The sequence below is a fragment of the Leuciscus leuciscus genome (genome assembly GCF_965113295.1).
Source record: "Leuciscus leuciscus genome assembly, chromosome: 6".
NCBI lineage: Eukaryota > Metazoa > Chordata > Actinopteri > Cypriniformes > Leuciscidae > Leuciscus > Leuciscus leuciscus.
The window spans coordinates 31,373,599-31,397,419 of NC_138730.1; the positions used below are offsets into that span (position 1 = coordinate 31,373,599).

General features: G+C 39.3%; 1 long non-coding RNA gene across 4 annotated transcripts; it reads right to left on the reverse strand.

Moving 5' to 3' along the window:
* Positions 1-18,811: 18,811 nt before the first annotated feature.
* Positions 18,812-22,798, reverse strand: LOC309500308. Of its 4 annotated transcripts, none has more exons than XR_014206534.1 (8): positions 22,509-22,798; positions 22,292-22,397; positions 22,123-22,191; positions 21,968-22,040; positions 21,328-21,418; positions 21,137-21,235; positions 20,794-20,917; positions 18,812-19,187 (listed from the first exon to the last, which is right to left on the reverse strand). It is a non-coding gene; the product is annotated as an uncharacterized lncRNA (long non-coding RNA). The 4 variants fall into 4 exon arrangements; XR_014206535.1 differs by having other exon boundaries at positions 22,123-22,195; positions 22,509-22,523; XR_014206536.1 differs by having other exon boundaries at positions 18,813-19,187; positions 22,123-22,195; positions 22,292-22,798.
* Between the last annotated feature and the right edge of the window lie 1,023 nt (positions 22,799-23,821).

Genomic DNA, 23,821 nt, shown 5'->3' on the forward strand with positions numbered 1-23,821 from the left:
TGTCTTATTGTCTCAAAAATCTGTAAAGATTAAATCATACTAGTTTGTTTTCTTTCATTGCAATATCACAATGAATTAAGTATACATAGACATTTTTTTTTTTTGCCATTAATTCTTCTAATATTGAAAAAAAATATTTATATATTTTTTATCTTAGTTAAATGTTTCAAAGTAAATATGTCTTGGGAGTATATCATTTTAATTTGGTTTTCTTATGTTATATCACTTCTCATCCTCTAAGGATTATATAAGATTCCTTTAAGAAAAGCCAGATCCTTGTTCATCCTCTAGGAAGTGACATCATGTTGGTGGCAAAGCAACAGCACAAACGGAAGTGTTAGCAAAGTATGTTATAAATTCTGTGATGCTTGTGGTCTTAGCTGGTTTGTCTCACTTTAAAACATCCATCCTGTCAGATAAAATGACAGAAATCAGCATGACAATATCAAAATATTAAAAGGTGGTTAAAAAAAAAAATATCAAAACTGACATTTAGTTGATGCCCTCATGTAAGCGAACTCTCAATCCCCCATCCTTTTTTATTTTGTCATGTTCGTTTATTTATTTAATTGTTTAGTTGAGCTTGAACTTGACCTTAATTTGAGTATGGTATTCCATTTTATAGAAATACTGCCTTAAATGACAAAATAAGCATATTAATTCAAAGTGAAGTTAAAGAGATATTGCATGACAGGAACGACCAATTTCTCCTATTCTGAGAAAGTGGCTAAAGAAACTAATAACTAAGCTTGCTAGAAGCCATGTGATGAAACCATAGGGATAAAACACAATGTGGCGCAAACAAATTTAGCCTGGCACCCTGATAACGGCACCCCTACTGTCAGGCATGGAGGCAGCAGCATAAGGCTCTAAAGAATTGAAAAGAAAAAAAGGCTTTCTACCATTAAAGACTAAAATATTTTAAGTCACCTGCAAAAGCCAGATTTATTTTCTAGTTGGTCAATGACCCAAAACACAAAGGAGTGGGAAAAAAAGACAAGAAAAGGAAATTAGTATCCAGTTATGGCCCAAAGCCCAGACTTGAGTCCAATTGAAAATAGGTATTACCTGAAAATTACCCTGTGCTGGCACTCTCTATCTAATTTGGCAGTTGAAGCAAATTTGCTCTGATGAATGTGCTGTGATTTCCTCAGTCTAAAATGAACCCTAGAAGACTACTGGCTTTAATTAATACTAAATGACTATGGTCAAGTAGAAACTTATTTTATTAATGAGAATTAAATCTTCAAAAATTTATATTTATAAATGTGTTTTGAGATGTTAAAGGGAGAATAAACAATTGAAATGTGTTCAAAACTGGTAGTTATGGAAGCCTGTTTCTTCCCCAGACTTAAAAAAAACAAAAACAAAAAAAAACATGTAATTTCGAGAAACCTTAAAACAAGATATCAAGTCTGATTGTGAGATATGAAGTCACATTATAAAACATAAAGTCAAATTGTGAGAGATGGTCAGGTTATTAAGTAATATTTTGAGATATGAAGTCTGATTATGAGATATTGCAACATAGGCTATTAAGTCACTAATGAGATATAAAGTCAGTTTATGAGATAAAAGGTCACATTGTGACATATTTATTCACATTTTGACCAAAAAAGTCACATTTTGAGAGTCCCTCTTTCCCTCAGAAACCTTTGTTATTAGCGACACAGGTGGCCGTGAAGTGAACTGCAGCCAGCAACTTATTGCTCGTGCACAGACACTTATGTAACATACAAGAGAATGAACGTGATTGAAAGCCACTAAAGGCGAAATTATTTTTCGTTCTTCGTTTAGAAGTACAAAAAGAAGTTGGAAATAGTAGCGATATACCATCCAGACGCCGTCCATGCTGCTGAGAGCGACGTTAAGATGAACATGTTTGTGCTGCGCGCTTTTCTCAAATAACAACAAAACTGACAGCGGTGAGAAAACAGCAGTTAAGAAAGCAGCTCTGCTATTCACCGCCATCATGACAGATGAGGTAATAAGCTGTTATGATATTTTAATTTATAGCTATATGTGAGACGGTGTTAGATCTGGCTATGTGAGAATATAGTTTGAATTAATCAAACTGTACAGGCTTTGACATTACATAATTGTGGCATTATCCTGAAGCATTCATTTCAAGTGTGAATTGTTGATGTCCTCTTTGAATCCTTACAGATTAACGTTAGCATTGTTTTATGTCACTGCTATACAGAAAACTGTATTTATTTTAGTTTGTATTGTAGTTCGTGTTGTGCTGTGCGTTTGTTGGCATTAGTTGGCATTAGTGGACTCAATCTTAAAGCTAATGTTAGCTAGTGTTGCTAATTTAGAACCGAAAAGAGGCTGTAAACTTCACATCCTTTAAATTTTCCCGGCAAAAACGTCCCGATTTCTTCACATAAGATATGTCTACAGACTTTCATAGACAATATGAATCGTTTTTTGTTAGTTTTTTTTTACTTTCGATGCAATCTTTTCACGCATTGTCAATAAAAAGCGATTAAATGAATAGTCCCTTTAAGTAAATTTTTGACATACAAAGTAACAATTTAAGATATAAAGTATCATTTTGAGAGATAAAGTCTGATTGTGAGGCTCTGATTCTAAGGTCACGTCCCTTTTTGATGATTAAAGTCACATTTTAAGACAGTCACATCTTGATATATAAAGTCAGGTTATAAAGTCTCAATTTTAAATATAGCCTAATGTCAGATTAATGTAATTTGAGAAATCAAAATTACTATATTTCTTTACTCGGAGGCATAAACAAGCTTGCAAAGGAGTTTTACCAGGAACAAAAGACAAACAAAATGAAGGGGGGTAAATACTTTGTAAGGGTACTGAATGTCTAACCAGCCATTTAAAGGTCAAGTCTAATAAGATATCGATCAGTTTAGAGTATGTAGAGTTTTTTCCCCCAGTTACAGTATGTTCATTGCCCGTAGCTCAGCTACCAGATCAGTACTGATAAAGTGCTGATAAAAATAAAATAAAAACACCTTGGACAAAAATATTGCAGTACATCAGTCATAGTAAAGTGCATTAATGTTATATAACCTACATTTGGTCATAATACTGGTAACGTACATGGGTGCTTTTTAAACCCTCCCTCTTAACATAGTCTTGTGTTATTCTCTTACAAGTTTTAATTTTATTTTGTGGACCACGGTCTTGGGGCTCTCTTCAGGTTGCTTTGATGTGGAGGTTTAGTGAGTCTCCAGTACTCCTAGTTAGACCACATCATTAGCGCTGTCAGCCGGAAGCTAGTTATTTTAGTCGATAAAGTTTTAAAAATGGATATTTTTCTTACATGAACACATCGCTTCTCTTCAGGTAGAGGACTTTTATCATGGATGGATGCACTTTGATGGACTTCAAAACAGAAACAACCATTCACTGCCATTAGCCTATAAAGCTTGGAAGAGCCAGGACATTTTTTAATATAACTCTGATTATATTCGTCTGAAAGAAGAAAGCCATATAGCCTACAACTAGGATTGATTGAGGGTGAGTAAATCATGGGGTAATTTTCATTTTTGGTTGAACTAACCCTTTAACTATTGTTATTATCAAATAAGCAAAATTAAATAAATGCACACTGACCCTGTAGCAGGCAGCCCTGTTCCTGGGGGAACATCAAGGGTGCGTCTCAATCAGCTCCCTAGGTGTATCATGTACATAAATTAGGCCACTGGTAAGGGCCCTGACTCACATTAGGACACTGATGGCTCTATTTCCAGTGACATGGCAACATGTGCTTGAATGTTTAAATTGGCAAGGCTTAAATGAGTAGGGCTGGGTATCGATTCAGATGTTACAATTCGATTCGATTTCGATTCGCAAGCTCTAATTCGATTCGATTTCGATTCTCGATTTCGATTCTCGATTCGATTTTCGATTTTGATTCTCGATTCGATTTTTCCAATTTCGATTCTAAATTAATTTCGATTCGACTCACTCAATGAATATTAAATACAAATCCTATATTTATTAAAAAAAGAAAAAGAAAAGAAAAAAAAGTGAACAAGTTTTCAAGTGTTTAATTAATAAAAAGAAATTAAGAGCTACAAACCTGTATATTAAACTCTTTTTATTTTAGGTACACTTGGGTACATTAAAACAGAACCCAACTCTATATTTCAAATGCATACAATGAATAGACAGGATTTTGATGCAAGATGAAAAATTGATGCTGAAAATTGGACAAGTCAGAACAGTCGCATGTCTTGATCAAACAGGTTAACAATCCTCACATAAACCCACATATAAAAACGTTGCATATAATATAATATGTGCCCTTCCTGTCTAACAACTAGGCCATACAGAAATTGAATAAAATTATCAAACAGTCTGTGTTGCATTAATTATAAATTATATATTGACTAATCAAAGTTACAAAAGTTCTTTATTCAAGAGCAGTGAGTGTTTTTCTCTGTTCTCTTTGTTCTTTGATTAACTTAAATGACAGCTAGATAATTAGTGGCTACAGTGTACTGTCCCTTTAAGACCAGCCGCTGTTGACAGAGACGCGGAACTCACACGCGGACTCATTCTCTCACGAGGCACAACTCTTCACGTTCGTCATTAGACTGCTCTTATGTTATAAAGATACTCGACAAAAATACATTTTGGCATAATTGTGTGTGTTCTTCGTTCAAGCGCGAAAGATAATTCTATTCTGTGCTGTCTTGTGCGCACGCACGATATCATCGCAAGTTTTTCTGTCACAGTCACGACAGCATTTTGGCAGCATTTTGGTCATATAGCCTAATTGCGTATAGGCTTGTCATAGCGATTGCGATATGATTAAACGTGCAGCACTAATTGAGGTTATTTTATGATTTAGATAAAACTACCATAAAATCTCACAGCATTAGCTATAAAATTGAGTTTGCAAGCCTATGAACAGTGGAGGAAAACTAATACATAAAGATGGAAAAAAATCGATTCTTGGCGTTTGAGAATCGATTTTGAATCGACCACATTTTAAAAAACGATTAATCGAAAAATCGATTTTTTTGCCCAGCCCTATAAATGAGTTTAGTTTAAACACAGATAGCAGTGTGTGCTGTTCAGGTCTCGCCTGTGCTCGCGCGTTGGCAATACCCGGGTAATGAGTGCGTAAATGACATGTTGAGCATACGGCACTCGCGTTGAACAAAGTTTACAATGAGTGACCGGTTTGTTCACGTTTTTTGACTATCACTCTTGTAATGTATTACTTGGGAGCCAGCATGTGCATCCATCGACAGAAACATACATTAGCGGAACTGTCAAGTCAAGTCAAGTCAAGTATATTTGTATAGCGCTTTTCACAATACAGATTGTATCAACGCAGCTTCACAGTATTAAATTAAAATAATACAACAAGGTTTGTTTCAAGTGGAATTTATTGATTGATCAAATTAAATTAAATATCCCCAAAATATCCCCAACTGAGCAAGCCAAAGGCAACATGTCTTTTTTACGCGTTATTTTCAACAAACCATATTATAGATATTCATCAGATTTAAGATGTACCGTGGTGCAAATGCGTCCCGTACCGTGGATGAAGAACAGAACGGTTAAAAAAAAAAAAAAAAATGTTTTACCGAGAACCGTTACACCCTCTGTTACGTCCCTAAAATGGCTAAGGGCATGAGGGAACACAACATAAAATAATAGAAATAATTCCCGGATTAATTAACCCGGTTAACGTGGTTAAGGTGCTGGTGCAAAAAGGACACAAGGACAAAACCAGGATTTGAGTTATGAAAGTGCATATATTTATTTGTCGCACCAGCGTGCACACAAAAAAAAAAGAGAGAGAGACAAAATACCGTACCCAGGGAGTAGGAGCCTGAGCGGGGCTAAATTAAAGAAATTAACAAAACAAAACCCACACTCTAACTACATTCCCATCCCCACTAAACTGCTACAACAGGAAAATAATACAAAACAAAGTTGACGGCGCTCAGCACGTCCTACCTAACCTACGCTACGTAAAAACGAAAACATACAACAATAGCACCCGCTCCTTACCTGATGTACTAACACGGATTTCCCTAGGTGTTGCATGAATGGAAGTCACGTGACATACTATCCTACTCACTACTCCCTGGCCGGTTATAAAGCAATATACAAAAAGAAACGTATGGACTCAAGTCCAACGTAAATCAAAAATAACCAACACTGAGAGAAAATAACCAAGTAACTCAAAATATAACCAACAAAACAACAAAACAGGACACGCCGCCGCGTGAACCAAAACGAAAATCAAACAAAGCTCCTTCTCTCTCTCCCGCTTCCGGTCTACGTCAGCCTCTTATAGTAAGGAATTCAGGTGTACGTCGTAATGATGATGATGATGGACGGCCGGCAGCACCGCCCTGAGAGATGACAGCGGAGAGAGAGTGACAGCAAAAACAACAACACAAACACATATCCTCTGAACACGTAACATCCCCACCCTAAAAAAAACAAACATACAATATTATGTTTGTCACATTTCCACAAAGGGGGGGAGAAGAGAGGAAAAAAACCAAAAAAAAAACCACACATAGGCTACACGTTGGTTTACTCAAACCCTGGAAAGCGCATCGGCTACTACGTTCTCAGAGCCTCTCTTATGCCGAATTTCGATGTTATAATTTTGGACAATCAAAGCCCACCTCATTAACCTCTGGTTCTGGTTATACATTCGGCACAAAAAGGTTAAGGGATTATGGTCAGTGTAAACAATTACCGGACATACCGTAGATCCAACGTAAACTTCAAAATTCTGGAGTGCCAATAGCAAGGCTAACGCCTCTTTTTCAATGGTTGAATAGTTGACTTGGTGCTTATTAAATTTCTTGGAAAAGTAACAAATCGGATGGTCAACTCCATCTGCATTCTCTTGGAGAAGCACTGCACCCGTACCATACGCACTCGCGTCCACTTCAAGCTTAAACGGCACCGCGAAATTGGGCGCAGATAACACCGGCGTACTGCACAATAGTGCCTTAATATTCTCAAACGCTTGCTGACTTTCTGCAGACCAGCCAAAAGATTTTGAGGGACTAAGCAGATCCGTCAAAGGACGAGCCACAATGGAGAAATTTCTACAGAAATTCCTGTAATATCCTGCCATCCCAATAAAACGCCGCAATTCACGCCTGGTTGACGGCGCTGGAAACTCGAGGATGGCTGCAATCTTTGCTTCCACTGGTCGAACTTGGCCCTGGCCCACCTGCTTCCCCAAATAGGTGACCGTAGCCTTGCCAATTTCGCACTTGGCCAGATTCAATGTTAACGAAGCTGCTTCAAGGCGTTGAAACACTGTTCCCAACAAAGATAGGTGTTCCGACCAGCTCGTTGAATACACCACTAAATCGTCTAAATAAGCACTGCAGTTCGAAACCCCGGCGAGTACAGTATTTACTAGTCTTTGGAAGGTGGCCGGTGCATTTCGTAATCCGAATGCCATCACCCGGTATTGCATGAATGAGTCAGGTGTAACGAAGGCAGAGACCTCTGAAGCGCGAGGGGTTAAAGGCACCTGCCAATATCCCTTCAGCAGATCTAATTTACTAACGAACTGGGCTGAGCCTAAATTGTCAATACAATCCTCCATGCGAGGCAAAGGGTAACAGTCTGGCACAGTGACAGCATTGATCTTACGATAATCCGTACAGAATCGATAATTTCCATCGGACTTCGGAACAAGTAGACATGGTGAGCTCCACGGGCTACTACTGGGTTCAGCAAGACCTTCTCTTACCAAATAATCAACTTCTTCTCTCATTAGAGATCTTTTAGTGGCATTTATTCTGTAGGGATGCTGCTTAATAGGGTGCGCGTCCCTCACGTTAATGTCATGGTACAACACCCGAGTCTGAGTAGGAACGTCACCACAAATTGCAGGAAAACCACGGATGAGTGCGATCACGTCCTGTTTCTGTGACTCAGTTAACCCGACAAGAAAGTTAGAAAGATCGCTCAATACCTCGGAGTTTGACAACCGCGCGCACAACAATGGGTCGCTGCGTAACGTCAAACCATCCTCATCAACCAGTACACCAGCAGATGACGCTCCTACGTAACAATTCACAGCCACCGGAGAGATCGCGGGCCCTGCAATTTCCTCCGTAGGAGATTTTACCAACACGTCATCCCTAGAATGATACGTTTTCAGCATGTTAATATGACAGACTCTTCGTTGTCGCTTCCTGTCAGGCGTGTTAATCACATAGTCAGTTTCACTCTTTTTACCCACGATTTCATACGGTCCTGCAAAGCGTGCTGACAATGCAGACCCGGGTATAGGCAACAACACTAATACTCGGTCTCCAACGGAAAATGAACGAAGAACTGTTTTTTTATCAAATCGTTTTTTCATGTTACTCTGAGCCTGAGATAAAAAATCTTTAGCCAAGTCACAGGCGTTCTGCACCCGTTCACGGAGTCTACAAACATAATCCAGCACATTAACCTTGGGACTCAAATCACAACTAATGCCTAGCATTTGTTCCTTAAGCACTTTTAACGGTCCTCTAACAGAATGTCCGAAGACCAGATCAGCTGGGCTAAACCGTAATGACTCCTGTACAGTCTCCCGAATAGCGAATAAAACGAAAGGAATTCCCTCGTCCCATTCGTTACCCGTCTCCACACAATACTTCTTCAGCATTGATTTCAGAGTTTGGTGGAATCTCTCCAGGGCTCCCTGGCTTTCGGGATGATATGGACTTGACACACGATGTTTTATATTGAGCGAACTCAATACCTGCTTAAACAATTTTGAAAGGAAATTCGTTCCCTGATCAGTTTGGACGAATTTCGGCAATCCAAAAGTAGAAAAAAAATTAATGAGGGACTTAACTACGGCTTTAGCAGTAATTGTACGCAAAGGTATGGCCTCTGGATAACGAGTAGCAGAACACATAATAGTGAGAACGAATTGATTGCCCGATTTTGTTTTCGGGAGCGGTCCCACACAATCCACAATCACACTCTCAAACGGCTCACCCAGGGCTGGAATTGGCACGAGCGGAGCCGGGGGAATAACTTGATTCGGTTTTCCCATATATTGACAAGTGTGACATGTGCGACAAAAATTTGCTACATCCTTCTTAAGTCCAGGCCAGAAAAAGTGTCGCAAAATACGGCCATACGTTTTAGTAACCCCCAAATGTCCGGATAAAACGTGATCATGAGCCAGGGAAAGTACATGAGGGCGATAGACAGAGGGAATCACCACCTGGTATACTGATGCACCCTCGTCACTCACAGTGGTGGTCGGCTGCCATTTACGCACTAGCAGACCATCATCTATAATATATGAAGCACCCTTATCTTTACCATCCCTTGCTGCAATGAAACACTTAAACAAAGTTTCATCCGACTTCTGAGCCTCCACAACTTCCTCACGAGTAACGGATAAGGGAAAAAGAACATGGACCTTAGCAACTTCCGAGTCTTTACTAACAGGATCCTCCTGTGCAGTAACTTCACCAGACTCATCAGCTACACACAAAAAGGTATCATTCAATACAACCTCATCACCTTTTTTTTTAACCTGCGCACGAGTGAGGACGCATGCGGAAAACAGTTCAGGGTACGTCTGGGCTAACTCGTCCGATTCCGGAGTGAACATAGGGTTGTCAACTACTTCCAGTGCCGGCAAAACTCTCCCTCCAGCCAGGTCATTTCCTAAAATAAATGATACCCCTGGCACTGGAAGCGCAGAACGCACCCCCACATTAACAAATCCAGTGACTAAATCAGACTTCACATGTATACGATGTAAAGGCACCTTCACCACTTCCATACAAAACCCCTGAACTAAAATGCTAGACCCTAAATGTGACCGCTCAGAAAAGGGCAGCGCATCAGCACATATAAATGAATAAGCAGCTCCGGTATCCCGCAAAATCTGTATTTCCACCTGCTCCTCAAGCTTACCACTAAATGATACAAATCCTTTCAATAAGAAAGGTTTGTATATACCATCAGGTAACACTTCTGTCAGATCTTCAGAAGCCGTGTTCACAAAAGCAACAGGTCTCTGCTGTGGCGAACTCTGCTGTTTGCGTTTCAGCACTAAGCAATCTGCAATCACGTGACCGGCTTTATGGCAATAATAGCACTCACGTCTCTCTTTCGATTGTTCATTCGCCATCCTCGCCTGTTCGTTAGCAGGTTTCCCCTGAAATAACTGAGGCTGAGCAACAACAGTCGTGTTTCTTTCCGGGCGCGCACTAAAAAACACATATATTTTTAAATATATTTTATTCTTAGAATTTGTATTACTATGTTTCTTGTTGTATTTGTATTTGTATATGTGCACTGGAAGCTTCAGTACCAAGAAAAATTCCTTGTGGGTGCAAGCACACTTGGCAATAAAGCTCTTTCTGATTCTGATTCTGATTCTGATGTGTGAGCGCAAACTCATCAGCGCGCACGGCTGCCGTGGCAAGATCAGTGACTTTTTGCTCATTCAAATACAGAACAATGCGTTCCGGCAAGCATCTCTTAAAATCCTCAAGTAACATTAATTCTCGGAGAGAGGAAAAATCTGTCACTTTACTTGATACACACCATTTATCGAATAACACCCCTTTCTCGCGAGCGAATTCAACAAATGTTTGATTCACACTTTTCTTGTGATTTTCAAAATTTTTGCCGGTAAGCCTCAGGGACTAACTCAAACGAACGAAGGATAGCCGTCTTAACGGTCTCATACTGTAAACTATCCGCTAACGAAAGTGCAGAAAAAACTTCCAAAGCTTTTCCTGACAGCCGGCACTGCAACAATAATGCCCATACATCTTTTGGCCATCCTAACGAGACCGCTATCCGTTCGAAAACCCCAAAATAGCTATCCACCTCCGACTCTCTGAACAAAGGCACCAAAGGAAGATTTTTACTCACATCGAATGCAGCCGAGGCTGTAGGAGCTCGAACTGCACCCTCTTTACTCACCGAGCTGGAAGTGACCGGACCAGCAGTGACAGGTGCGAGCTTCCTCCCCTCCAACTCTAACCGGCGCAAGTTCACTTCTTTCTCAGCATCTATTTCCAACCTACGGATTTTGAGCCGCAGATCAAATTCGCCCTGGCGTACTTGCACTCTCTCCTCCGCTTCCATACGGAGTCGGGCGAGACGAACTTTCAGTTTCGACTCCCCTATCGATCCCGGCGTGGCCGGAGAAAACGGCTCAAAGGGTGGCAAAGCTGCTCGGGCTCCGACCTCGGTCTCCGTCCCAGCCTTTGTACTTTGCGCATCCTCGGCGATTTGAACTGCTTCTCCCTCCGTCTCCGATAAAACTAAAACATCCATTTCCACTAATCGATGCAATAAAAAATCTTTAATCTCCCTTTTTAACAGTTGTTGCCTAACAGAAATTCGGAAGTGGTCAGCAATGACAATCAATTCATCTTTTCGACATCTCTCAAACGCCTCAAACGAAGGGTTCTCAATGAAATTTTGTGCGTACGATGTCATAATGAACTTCACAAACGAACCATAGGCCACCAACCAAATCCACAAGAAAACACCCACACAATCCCTAAATCATTCTCTAATGCACCCGACAAACGTACTAAATCCTTCTCTAAAGTACTGAACAACTTGAACCAGCACCTCAACAATGTCCAGGCTTTAAGGAACGGACGAGCCCCCACATTTATGTTACGTCCCTAAAATGGCTAAGGGCATGAGGGAACACAACATAAAATAATAGAAATAATTCCCGGATTAATTAACCCGGTTAACGTGGTTAAGGTGCTGGTGCAACAAGGACACAAGGACAAAACCAGGATTTGAGTTATGAAAGTGCATATATTTATTTGTCGCACCAGCATTCCCATCCCCACTAAACTGCTACAACAGGAAAATAATACAAAACAAAGTTGACGGCGCTCAGCACGTCCTACCTAACCTACGCTACGTAAAAACGAAAACATACAACAATAGCACCCGCTCCTTACCTGATGTACTAACACGGATTTCCCTAGGTGTTGCATGAATGGAAGTCACGTGACATACTATCCTACTCACTACTCCCTGGCCGGTTATAAAGCAATATACAAAAAGAAACGTATGGACTCAAGTCCAACGTAAATCAAAAATAACCAACACTGAGAGAAAATAACCAAGTAACTCAAAATATAACCAACAAAACAACAAAACAGGACACGCCGCCGCGTGAACCAAAACGAAAATCAAACAAAGCTCCTTCTCTCTCTCCCGCTTCCGGTCTACGTCAGCCTCTTATAGTAAGGAATTCAGGTGTACGTCGTAATGATGATGATGATGGACGGCCGGCAGCACCGCCCTGAGAGATGACAGCGGAGAGAGAGTGACAGCAAAAACAACAACACAAACACATATCCTCTGAACACGTAACACCCTCTATTGATTACTAATAGTCAAAAGTCAAACGGTCAAAATTGCTTTTATTCACATAGTTGATTCCTTCCCTATTTCATTTTTGAAACCAGCAGATTCACCCACCACTGCCTGATATGAGTCATGCTGAAGCACAGTAGTACTTTTATCATTGTTTTATAGTTCAACACGGTTAGTCTTATTGTTTGAATCGCTTGTTTTCTTGATTTACCGCGAGTAACATGTTTGTACCTCAGAGATAACACTATTGTCAAGTGGCATCGCACAATCAGAGATAGCTTTCTCCATTATACAATATATTAGGGCTGTAATCAACCAAAGAAAATCTTGGTCGACTGAAATTTTGACTAAAAATGACGTTAGAAAAAAAAAACGTTAAATTAATTAGCAGCGCACTGTGCGCAGTACTTGGTAGCCTTGATGAGAAAGCTGAGTAGTAGGAGAAAGCTGAGTAGTAGGGGTTACCATCCTCTTTTTCCCGGACATGTCCGGCCGTCGAGATCGTCCAAAATGTCCGGGATTCGGCTTTTGGTTTAAAAGAAGAATATTTATTAAACAAACCAGATCAAGAGCAGAAACGAAATAAAGTGCATAACTGAAAAATAAAGCATAGGCTCATTAGAATACAAACAGTGGGCACAGCGCAAATTTGCATTCGACTTTTTTCCCGTTTTCTATTTTAAAAAAAATGCTGCCACACTGCCGATGTCTTTGTTGACATGGTAGAAGAGAAAATGAATAAAATGAAATGAATGAATAGAAGAGGACTGACTATGAATTATGAATTAATTAATGAATTAAATGAATTTTAATTCCCATTAATGAATTAAAAAATGCTGCCACACCTGCCGATGTCTTTGGACATGGTAGAAGAGGACTGACTATGAATTAAACGCTCTCACAATTAAATAAATAATATTCAGCAAACCTTCTAGTAGCCTACTTTCTTCAATCTGTCTCTCTTCTCCAGTGGGTTGGGCTAATCCAAAAGAAGTGAAAGCAAGGGGGTGTTCTGAAGACAGACTGTTACCTGTGAAACAGGGGTGCTCTGAAAACACCCCCATTAGCAATTAGTGTTTTCCATCTGATGAAATGAAGGCAAAACTGATGCAAAACTGATGAAATGAACGCGGCAAAAAATCGACCAATCAGAATTTTGGTCGAGCCAGAACGTATCGACCAATTAATCGACTAATCGACTGGGAGATTACAGCCCTACAATATATTAAAAAATTAATTGCATGTCAATTAGCAATACAAGTCATCCAGTTTTTATTATGATAGCCTATTCAATATCGATCTAGATTACTGCAAAGTGCAACAAGTGTTAAATACCAACCTCCGAGCTACAAAGTTGAACATAACTTTCAACATACTTAAATGCATTTAGTATGATTGTTTTAACCATGCAAAACAGCGCTGCGTTACCCCACATACGCAATGAAAAGAGTGGAATCGGTCGACTGCAGCATAAGCATAATAAAAGCTCCACTGACCTCGAGAACGGTGTGAATCGCTCTCATTAGCATTCGTTCCAGCGGCCTCGTTTCGCTCCACGGCTCTCGGCCCGCCCTGCTTCATACCACAGTAATGTTAATAAAACTGTACATTAGCTCATCCAAGAATATGATTTCTGTCCCGTCGGGTATGTCCTTTCCTTTGGCTGTGGAAGTGAATACAACAACTCCCATGAATCCACACTCAGTCACGGCGTCATCAAGCTACGCCTTTGTTTTGAATAAGTGACCTCTAGCGGCAAACATTACATATTGTGCCTTTAAAAGCCTAAACTTAATGTCCAAATCAGTCAAAACTTGTAACACAGCTGTCGTTAAATGAAGTCTACTGTGGAACATGATTTATTTAAAAAAGAGTTATTAAAGCTGCAGTTGGTAATTTTGTAAAAATGTATTTTTTACATATTTGTTAAAACTGTCATTATTTCCTTAGAATATGAGACAGATAATCTGTGAAAAAATCAAGCTCCTCAGGCTCCTCCCAGTGGTCCTATTGCCATTTGCAGAAATACACCGCTCCCGGTAAGAAACAACCAATCAGAGCCAGGAGGAGTGTCTTAGCAGTGTCAATCAAGCTTGTGTATGCGCTGATCATCACCCCTCTCTCGCACAGCGCCTACAGTCGTTCAAAATCAAGATAGCCGGTGTGCCGCAGCTCTGCTAATGGCGGACAAACAACTAAAACTGCCAATTTCTCGAGTGGCACCAGCTCATACAACAAAGACAGGTAAACGGAAAAAGACCGATGACGATAAACAAGCGCGTCGGAGCCCATTGACTCAGTGTCAAAACTCTGGCCGCATAGCATACAGATAAAATGTCACGCAGTGTGCAAAGCAACAATTGAAACCTGCTAATTCACTGGCTTGTCATGTTGCTGAAATAATGTACTAGCAAACCTTATTTAGCATTACACATCGCTAGAAGAATTACTTACATACTGTAACGTTACCATTATATTATCTTGCTAGCTATTTAAAACTAATAGAAAGAGTGCAACGTTATGAAGTTACATTACATGTATCGCAAAATACGTAATGATTTGAGGACCAAGTTTGTAGTCAAAGTATGGGCAGGCCATGATAGTCAATGTAAAGCATATTGTTGATGTTTCGTCCCTACCAGTGAATGTGCGATAACTGTTTATCCGCCGTCATCAGTGGCCCTGTTTACTAGCCTGCGCGTTCACGGCAGGCTCCGTTGTTGTGGGGGAGGAGCTGTGGAGGGAGGGCTGTAGCGCAGCAGAGAGCGAGGGGGAGTGACCTGTAAGCTGTGCTTGTTCAAATTTTCAGGCTAAGTCAACGTTTTCTAAAAGTTCCCTACTGCAGCTTTAAACGCCCATTAAACTGCGAAAGAGATTGAACCACACAATATTTACAAATGTGTTATGTTACAAATGTGTCATTTGTGAATCGCTTTCTCTGCATTTGTGAATCGCTTTCTGTGCATTTGTTGATCTCCGAACACTTTTGTGGGTTTTGAAACCTTTCTAGTGTCAAGACGTGCAGACATTCACAAATAAGTGGACTCCACCCACCATCTACTTAAGTCAATCAGATAACAACCATTTGCGCTGACCAGTCATAGCATGCTCTCGCTCCAACCAATCACGATCTTCTTTACAATCAGGATGGTCTTGCCCTGAAATAACTTTGCTCATTCATCTGCATTGGCTCAAATAGGAAGTATGAGGCATATAAAATTGGTACAGTAAAAGATGTTTACATTTTTTATTTAGCCAGACCATTAGACTATCAAGCCAAGCCATAATATTTTATGAGCCTTTAGAAATGCCAGAGAAACAGCGCTTTACAACGTTATTCAAGATGGAAGAGAAAAGCATCAATAAGTAGCTGACTAATGAATAACTGGATTCAACCTTGTGATAAACGTGAGTTTGTTTAATAGGTGAAATTACTGTCACACAACAGCCAACAGAATTTCCCACTTCTTCAGTCAAGTTCAGTCAAGTTTTGAATGCGTACATTTAATCACTTTCTTGGCAAGTATTGAATGCATCACAGTAAGGTACAGGTACAAGACCTGTTCGGGTCCAGTCGGGTCTGTGTCTTCCTGGCCAGCTTTCAAATAATAGACGGCTCCGCATCGGTTCTGGGTATAGATTTATGGCATTTTTCGGTTCTGCACGGGTCTGGGTCCAACTTTCAAATAGAAAGGTCTGGGTTGGTTCCGTGTAGCACATTTATTTATTTTTTTATAAGATTCTGAAATACAATTTTGGAAAGATTGCCCACCCCTGATAGAACAATGTAGTTTGCTATTGCTGCAATCTAAAGTGACTTGACAGTTTTTCCTGCCCTCGCACCAGAAAAAACATAATTAGTGAAGAGATTTTTTAAAATAATGGTTTGCACAGAATAATCATTTATAATAAATTCTGCAATATTCCATAAAAATGCCCATTTTGAGTTCACAGTGACTTTAAAAAGCACTTTCATGTTGTCAAAATGACACCATGTCATTAAACAGAGCTTAGAACAGAACAGTAATGCTTATTATTGGATAACACTGAACTAACTAGCACACTAAGGCACTTCTGTTGTCAGCATTTCTATCAGACGATCGATATGGACCGTGCACGCACCTGTCTGGCTTGTTCCTTTTAATAAAGGAAAAGTTTGATCCGTTTCAACTTTTTTCCTATGCAATGCTAGTCAGTATGTTAAGAGTTACCAAACACTAATCCTTGTTTTATATAAGTGATTTAGAAAAACTTTTAATGATGTAACATGCAGGTCCATCAAATCAGGAATTCAGCCTTGCCGGTCAAAGTGTGGCTCCAAGAAGCTTTCTTCCTCTCTCAAGACTAAAACCATTAGGCTAAAGGTTCATGCTAGCCGTCATGAATGCTAAACAATGGTCTAATTTAGAAGCGGTGTTCCATGAAGCTCTGTACAACAGTTCATAAATTACAAACATAAAAATGCCCGTCAGTCTGAATGGAAGAAAGATTGAATCTCATTCCATTACCACGACACCACATTCTGCCTGAGAGCATTGAAATAAGAATACAAAGAATCCGGACAATAATAAAATGCTTCCCTTCTTTATCTCTGACAAGCAGAACGTAGACAAAACAATATTCAGTGTTATCAGACTAGTTAAAGTCAAAGGCAATTCTCTGTTGTTTTAAGGTGGATAGTCAAAGCTGTTCAAAATTATGTGCAGTATGGACAAATGCAGTTTGCTGATTTCACTACTTTTTTCAGTACCGACCATTCAAAACTTTGGGCTCAGAAAGACTTTTTTAAAGAAATTTGTCAAGTGACTCTGTAGTAAATTTCACTTTGTTACAAAAAAAAAATCTAATAAATGCTGTTCTTTTGAGCTTTCTATTTATCAAAGAATCAAAAAATGGATAGCGGTTTCCACAAAAATATTGAGCAGCAACTGTTTTCACCATTGATAAAAATATGAAGTGTTTTTTGAGCATGCATATTTCTGAGGCAACGTGACAATGAAGAGTAATGGCTGAAAATTCAGCTTTGCCATCACTAAATTGCAGTTTAAAATATACTATATTATGATAGAAAATTATTATTGATTCTGCTGTATTTTTGATCAAATAAATGCAGTCTTGGTGAGCACGAGAGACTTCTTACAAAAACATTAAAATCGTACTGACCCAAAACTTTTGAACATTAGTGTACGCTAAAAAGATGCAATGTGTGGATTTAAATCTTGCAAATGCTGAAGTTATCCTGAGTGTAAATCCTCTATTCTGAGAGCGAGCTCAATTAGCCCCCCTGTGCATGAGCTGATTTTTCCATAGCAACATTATTGCTTGGCTGTGCAGTCCTGTAGCTCAATAACTTTCCTATGCTTTAGGGTTTGCAATCCAATTTGCATCTAACATCGTATTTACATGTCAAATATGCAAACATGAAATGTATGTGAATGTTTACATTTACATATTTGCATATTTATAAACTGCATGTATACACCGTATGGCTGGAAATGTGTGGACACACTACAACTGTATGTGCTTGTGGAGCATTTAAGGTTTAAAACGATTGGTGATAATAGGGAGTTTTTCTTCTTTTTGCTGATATAACTGCATGCACTTTTCTTGTTTGATTTAGACTGTATTGGAACATGGCTGCAGGGATTTGCTTCCACACAAGAGATTGGGTCTTGCTTGCAGTCTGTGTTCCAATTTATCCCGAAGGTGTTCAGTGGTGTTCAGGTCTGGGCTTTGTGCAAGTCTAGTTCTTCCACACCAGACTCAGTAAATCATTTCTTTATGGCACTTGGTGCAGAGGGGTATTGTCATACTGTAACAGAAAATGGCCCTCCCCAAACTGTTGCCACAAAGTCGGAAGCACAAGGATGCCATGCAGTTGCATTTGGATTTGTCCTTGCATGTTTTAAAGTCTGTGCATAGACCATAGACCTTGCAAGAATTCCGTACCCGGGAATTCTCAAAATATGGTAAAAGTCTCCTTAAGATTTGTATTACTGAAAACGATTTAGCCTAAATATCCAAGAAATCACATATAAAAGGCATTAAACCCACATTTTATAAAATAATACTAAATGGTTGTGTGTGTGTGTATATATATATATATATACACTGTAAAGAGGTTGCTGTAAATTTTACAGTAACTTACTGGCAGCTGGATGCCAGTAAGTTACTGTAAAATGTTTTACAGTATTATTACTGTATTTTCACTTACAGTATACTGTACCATTTACTGTAATTGCATTTACAGTATTATTACTGTATTTTCACTTACAGTATACTGTATCATTTACTGTACTTGCATTTACAGTATTATTACCGTATTTTCATTTACAGTATTAGTATTGTTTTTTGTTTGTTTTTTTCATTTAAATTTTCTTTTTTTCATTTATGTTTACCCCACCCCCCAAAAAATCACAATAACTCACAAACATTTGTCCTTATAATATTCTTTTTAATTGTTGAACATTTTGTTTTAGAAGTACAAATTACAAATCTTGACCTTTAGGAGCCACTAGCTGAAGAAAAAAAAAGGCAACATCTCCAAAGTCCATAGAATTAATCTCCTGGTGACCATTTATATCTGTAGCATGGCAAAAACGTACACACACTGAAAAGCAAAACAGGCCTTAAAACAATAAAATACAGTCAAAGTCAGTGTTGTGTTGTTACATTTCAGTAATTTTGCCAGTCAAAGTTGACAACCTCTCTGATGAGAAACACTGAGGGTTTCAGGCTGATGCTTTTCTTTGGACCTTTCCAGATTTCCATCTGATCTGTGCCTTTGGTGTTTGGTGCCATCAGGGTTGACTCTCAGAATGAACCTGCAAACACAAGCAGGGAAAAAATATATAATTTTTTCAGACCGGTGTTGGCAGAATTTTCCCTAACCCTCAAACTTGATGCTGCATGTACTTTGGCGTTAATAAAAGCACTACATCTGATTCTGAATCCACCTACAGTAGTGGTGGGGGAAAAATCGATTCTGTTCAGTGTCGCGATATTTTGCGCACGCAATTATATTGATACAGTAGCGCAAAGTATTCCAATATAGGTTATAAGGCTGTGACGGTGGCAGTTTTTTTTACCACTGCGGTGGTAATGGACCAACTACCTGCAGTGGTTGGGGGGTTATTATGAAAATTGAAATAAAAAAATGTAGTTTATTCGAGCAAAAAAGTCTTTATTTGAGCAATTCCGTCAAAGAAGCAACACAAAGCCTGTAAAGCATTCAAATACATATCAGTAAATATTAGAAACTTACATAATAGAAAAGTTAAATCTATATATAAAAAAAAAAACCTTTCGTTTAATACTTCCACACAAAGACACGTGATTCCACATGAAGCCATACCGCTCTGTGCTTTGAGAGGGATGACACGAGGAGGAAAGAGACCATCGATCTATTTTCTGATATCTTCATGTTTTCTACTTGTTGTAAAAGGTATGAAAAGTGAATTTAATCTTCCACAAGGGCAAGACATTTAAGCTATGTTTGAAATTGCGCTGCCAAAGAGAGCGAAACTAAAAATCAAATAAACTTGACGCGCCGTACATGTCTAATAACAAGCAAAAACTGTGTTGAAATGAATCTGACGTGCAAGTAAAAATGTAGGCTATCTGTCCTACAACGTTTTTCTACTTTACCACAGTAAAGAATGTGAATGTAATAGGCCTAAATAAAAGCGAACCAAGGAAGAAACGTTTATAATCCCCTTCGAAAATCGAGACGTAAGTGAAGATTTTGGGAAAAAAACAAGGTATTAAATGCAGGGATGAGTCACAATTTTTGGATATTCGATTAGTTTATTTAATTATAGAATTATAGTATATCGAATAGGTTGTGTAATTATTCTCTAAAATAAAATCTCCATGTTTTTGGTGCTAATGCGGTGGTGACGCGTTCATATAATTACGTTCTGTAATAAGGTCCTGTGTCCTGAATGTTCAAGGACAAAGTTTTTGCACTAGCCTCCAGTAAATGTGTAGAAGATGTTCACAGATTTAATGTGACATTTGTAGTGAGTTGAGCAGTCTTATTTTTTGTAATGTCTTTGAATAATATGGGGGACATGAATCGCAATATATCGCAGAATCGAATCGCAATACTTGCTGTATCGCAATGTTAGGAAGCGCAATAATATTGAATTGTGGCCCAAATATCGCAATACTATCGAATCATCAAATTTTTGCCAATTTCCACCCCTAACCTACAGGGATGGTATTACCCCATAATACATTACATTAAAATCATTAAAGCTTCATTCTTTTTCAATATTCCTGTAGCTTAGATTTCCAGGGAATGGATAATTTAAATTAAACTTAATACAATGTAAGTTGCTTTGGATAAAAGTGACTTCCAAATGCATGCATGTAAATGTAATGTAATGTAAAAAAAAATAAAAAATATATATATATATATTGGTTTACCTGATTCTGCATTCGACAAAATAGACAGCTAATGCTGAAGAGTCGTCTGTTAGCAGTTGTAACTGGATGATGATTCTGCCCTTCATTGTCAGCATCCATGTTTTTGCTTTGAGAACAGACTCTCCTGAAACAGACAAAGTCACAGCAGCCTTTTAGTGTTATAGTTTACAGAAAAAAAAACTAAAATACAATAACAGAACTTATTACTAACAACAATAACATGTGGGGTGAAGATGAGGTAAGATATAATGTTGTATGGTGTTTATAGTTTTTAATCAATTAAACAACATTAAAAATATTAGTTAGCAAAACTTTGCTATATTGATAATGGTATATTGCTAACCCTTTCCTCCTCCTTCTCCTCTTCCTCCTCCAACGTCAACCCGTTCTGTGTATTAGTGGAGAGCGTCAGCAGTGATGTACAGTCCGGAGGGAATGGCCGCTGCAAATTCAAAATAAAGAACAGAAAAGAACATGTTTGCCTGCTTAACTAATGCATACTTCAGCTAATTTAGTTGATGTCATCTTACTCACCTGTAGATGTTATCACCATTACGAAGGCAATCACAAAAAAGACTCCAAAATACACCTCCGACATTTCAGACGACATAATTCAGACCACAAACTTGAAAATAAAACAAAAGATGAAATTAACAATGGTGTTGGATAAAGGGTTAGTTTACTCAAAATTGTAAATTCTGTCACCATTTACTCACCCTCAACTTGTTCATAACTTCCATTAAATTATTGAATGTGCTGTATACAAAAGAAGATATTTTAAAGAACATGAGCAACCAAACAGTTACTGGTCCCCATTGACATCCAAAGTATTTTTTCTATTATAGAAGTCCATGCGGACCAGCCACTATTTACCAACATTATTCAAAATATCTTATTTTATATCTTAATAATATCTTATTTTACATAAATGTTCAGACGAAAGAACTTCATGCAAGTTTAGAACACGTTGTGGGCGAGTAAATGATGACATACATAATTTTCTGTTTAAGGTGTACTACGTTATCCCTTTAACTAAGTTTTACTCAGTATTTACGCTGTACATCTGCCAAAAAGTTGTGAAAGAGGAGACAGAACATACCAAAGTTATTATGCTTCTCTGTTTAATAAGTTTACTTCGGCTAATTTAGGTTAAGGTGACCATAACGTTACATACCAGTTGATGTTATCACAATGAAAAGGCTCCAACACACTCCATCGTTGCAGATGGCATTATCCAGATCACAAACCTGAAAATAAATCATATAGGCCTACGTGAAAATATTGTTTAAAACCCGCACTTTAACAAGGGTTTCGTCTATCTCACTTTACCTCAGTATTTCACGTTGAGTTCGCTGTTAGCTCGGTTAACGTTACCGTCGACTCCGCCCGCCTGATGAGCTAACTTGCGTTAAAGAGGCAGAGGAACACACAACCATTATTTTTTATAGTTTTAACTAAAGAATATTTCGGCTAATATAGGTGAACTTAACTTACTCACCAGTTAATATTATCACCGTGACAGCGACCCGGCCGACAGTCAGGAAAAAAGACAGTAATAAAGGCACCAAAAAAAACATTCTGACGACAGTCAGGAAAAAAAGACACTAAAACCATTCAGACGAAAACAAAACGATACATCATGTTAGTTTGCTGTTAACATAAGTAAAAACATTTGAAAATGTTTATTTTACATAAAATAGAAATTATATACTAACCTTTTTGGTGAGTTACATGATCTTTTGTCCGTGCATTCACTGCCACTTCACCCCTCAAAAAAACACTTGAAAAGAAATCCCTCTTGCCATTGGTCAGTTTTTCGCGGGCAAGTTCACTACTGTAAATTGATTTACAGTAGTGAAGAATTACAGTAGTGACCCTATATTTTCCCATAATCCTTTGCTGTTTACAGTAACATACTGTATACATATTTTACAGTATCTTACTGTACATATTACAGTAAAATACTGTTCAAATTACAGAAATCCGTTACAGTGTATATATATAGCCTAGTCCAGGAAGAGCTCCATATGGTGGAGGAGGAGGATAGGCAAGCGAGGGCAGCAGCCATGACAAACCAGGGGAGGTGGACATGTTGGGGCGGTGTCCAAGGAAGACCATTGGGGTGGAGGGATATGTGGGGCATGGAGGAGAAGAGGATAAAATTCCTCCTGTGCTCCACATACGATGTCCTACCAACACCAGTGAACCTCCATCGTTGGGGGCTGGCTGAGAGCCTAGACTGCACGCTGTGTGGGAAACTGGCAAGCCTTGAACATGTGTGGTCGTCATGTCAGGCTAGCCTGGCTGATGGCAAGTTTAGATGGAGGCATGACCAGATACAGTACTTGCCGAGCTGACTACAGGCCTGGAGGAAGAGAGAAGTAAGACCCACAACAGCACGAGGACGACAGCACCCCGTTTGATCAGGTTTGTTAGAGCAGGGGAGAGCTCTAGCGGGACATCAACTGGCTCAGGAATCCTGACATCGGCTATTGACTGGGACATGAGAGTTGACCTCCGGAGACAGCTCAAGTTTCCAGAGGAGATCACTACCTCAACTCTCAGACCAGACATAGTTCTGTGGTCCAGAGCAACAAAACAGGTGGTGCTGCTTGAACTGACTGTGCCATGGGAGGAGAGGATAGAAGAGACATGAGAGAAAGCTTGGGAAGTACCAACCACTCACCCAACAGTGCCAACAGGTGGGATGGCGGGCATGGAACTTGCCAGTGGAAGTAGGCTGCCGAGGATTTCATGGGCAGTCACTTTGGAGCACCCTGTACAGACTTGGAATAAGAGATCCCAGCAGGAGACGGCTCGTGGCGAATATCACAAGAAGAGCAGAGACAGCATCGAGATGGCTGTGGCTGAAGTGCTGCGAGCGATGGAACAACCCACCGGGTAGGGAGGGAACAAAAAAAAGCACTGGCTGTGGAGCCCAAGGGGCCGAGGGGGCTACCCCAGGACGCTGGGGTTAGCTGTCAAGCCCTCTGGAGGTGTTGTGGGCTAATTGACGAAACACTGTTGA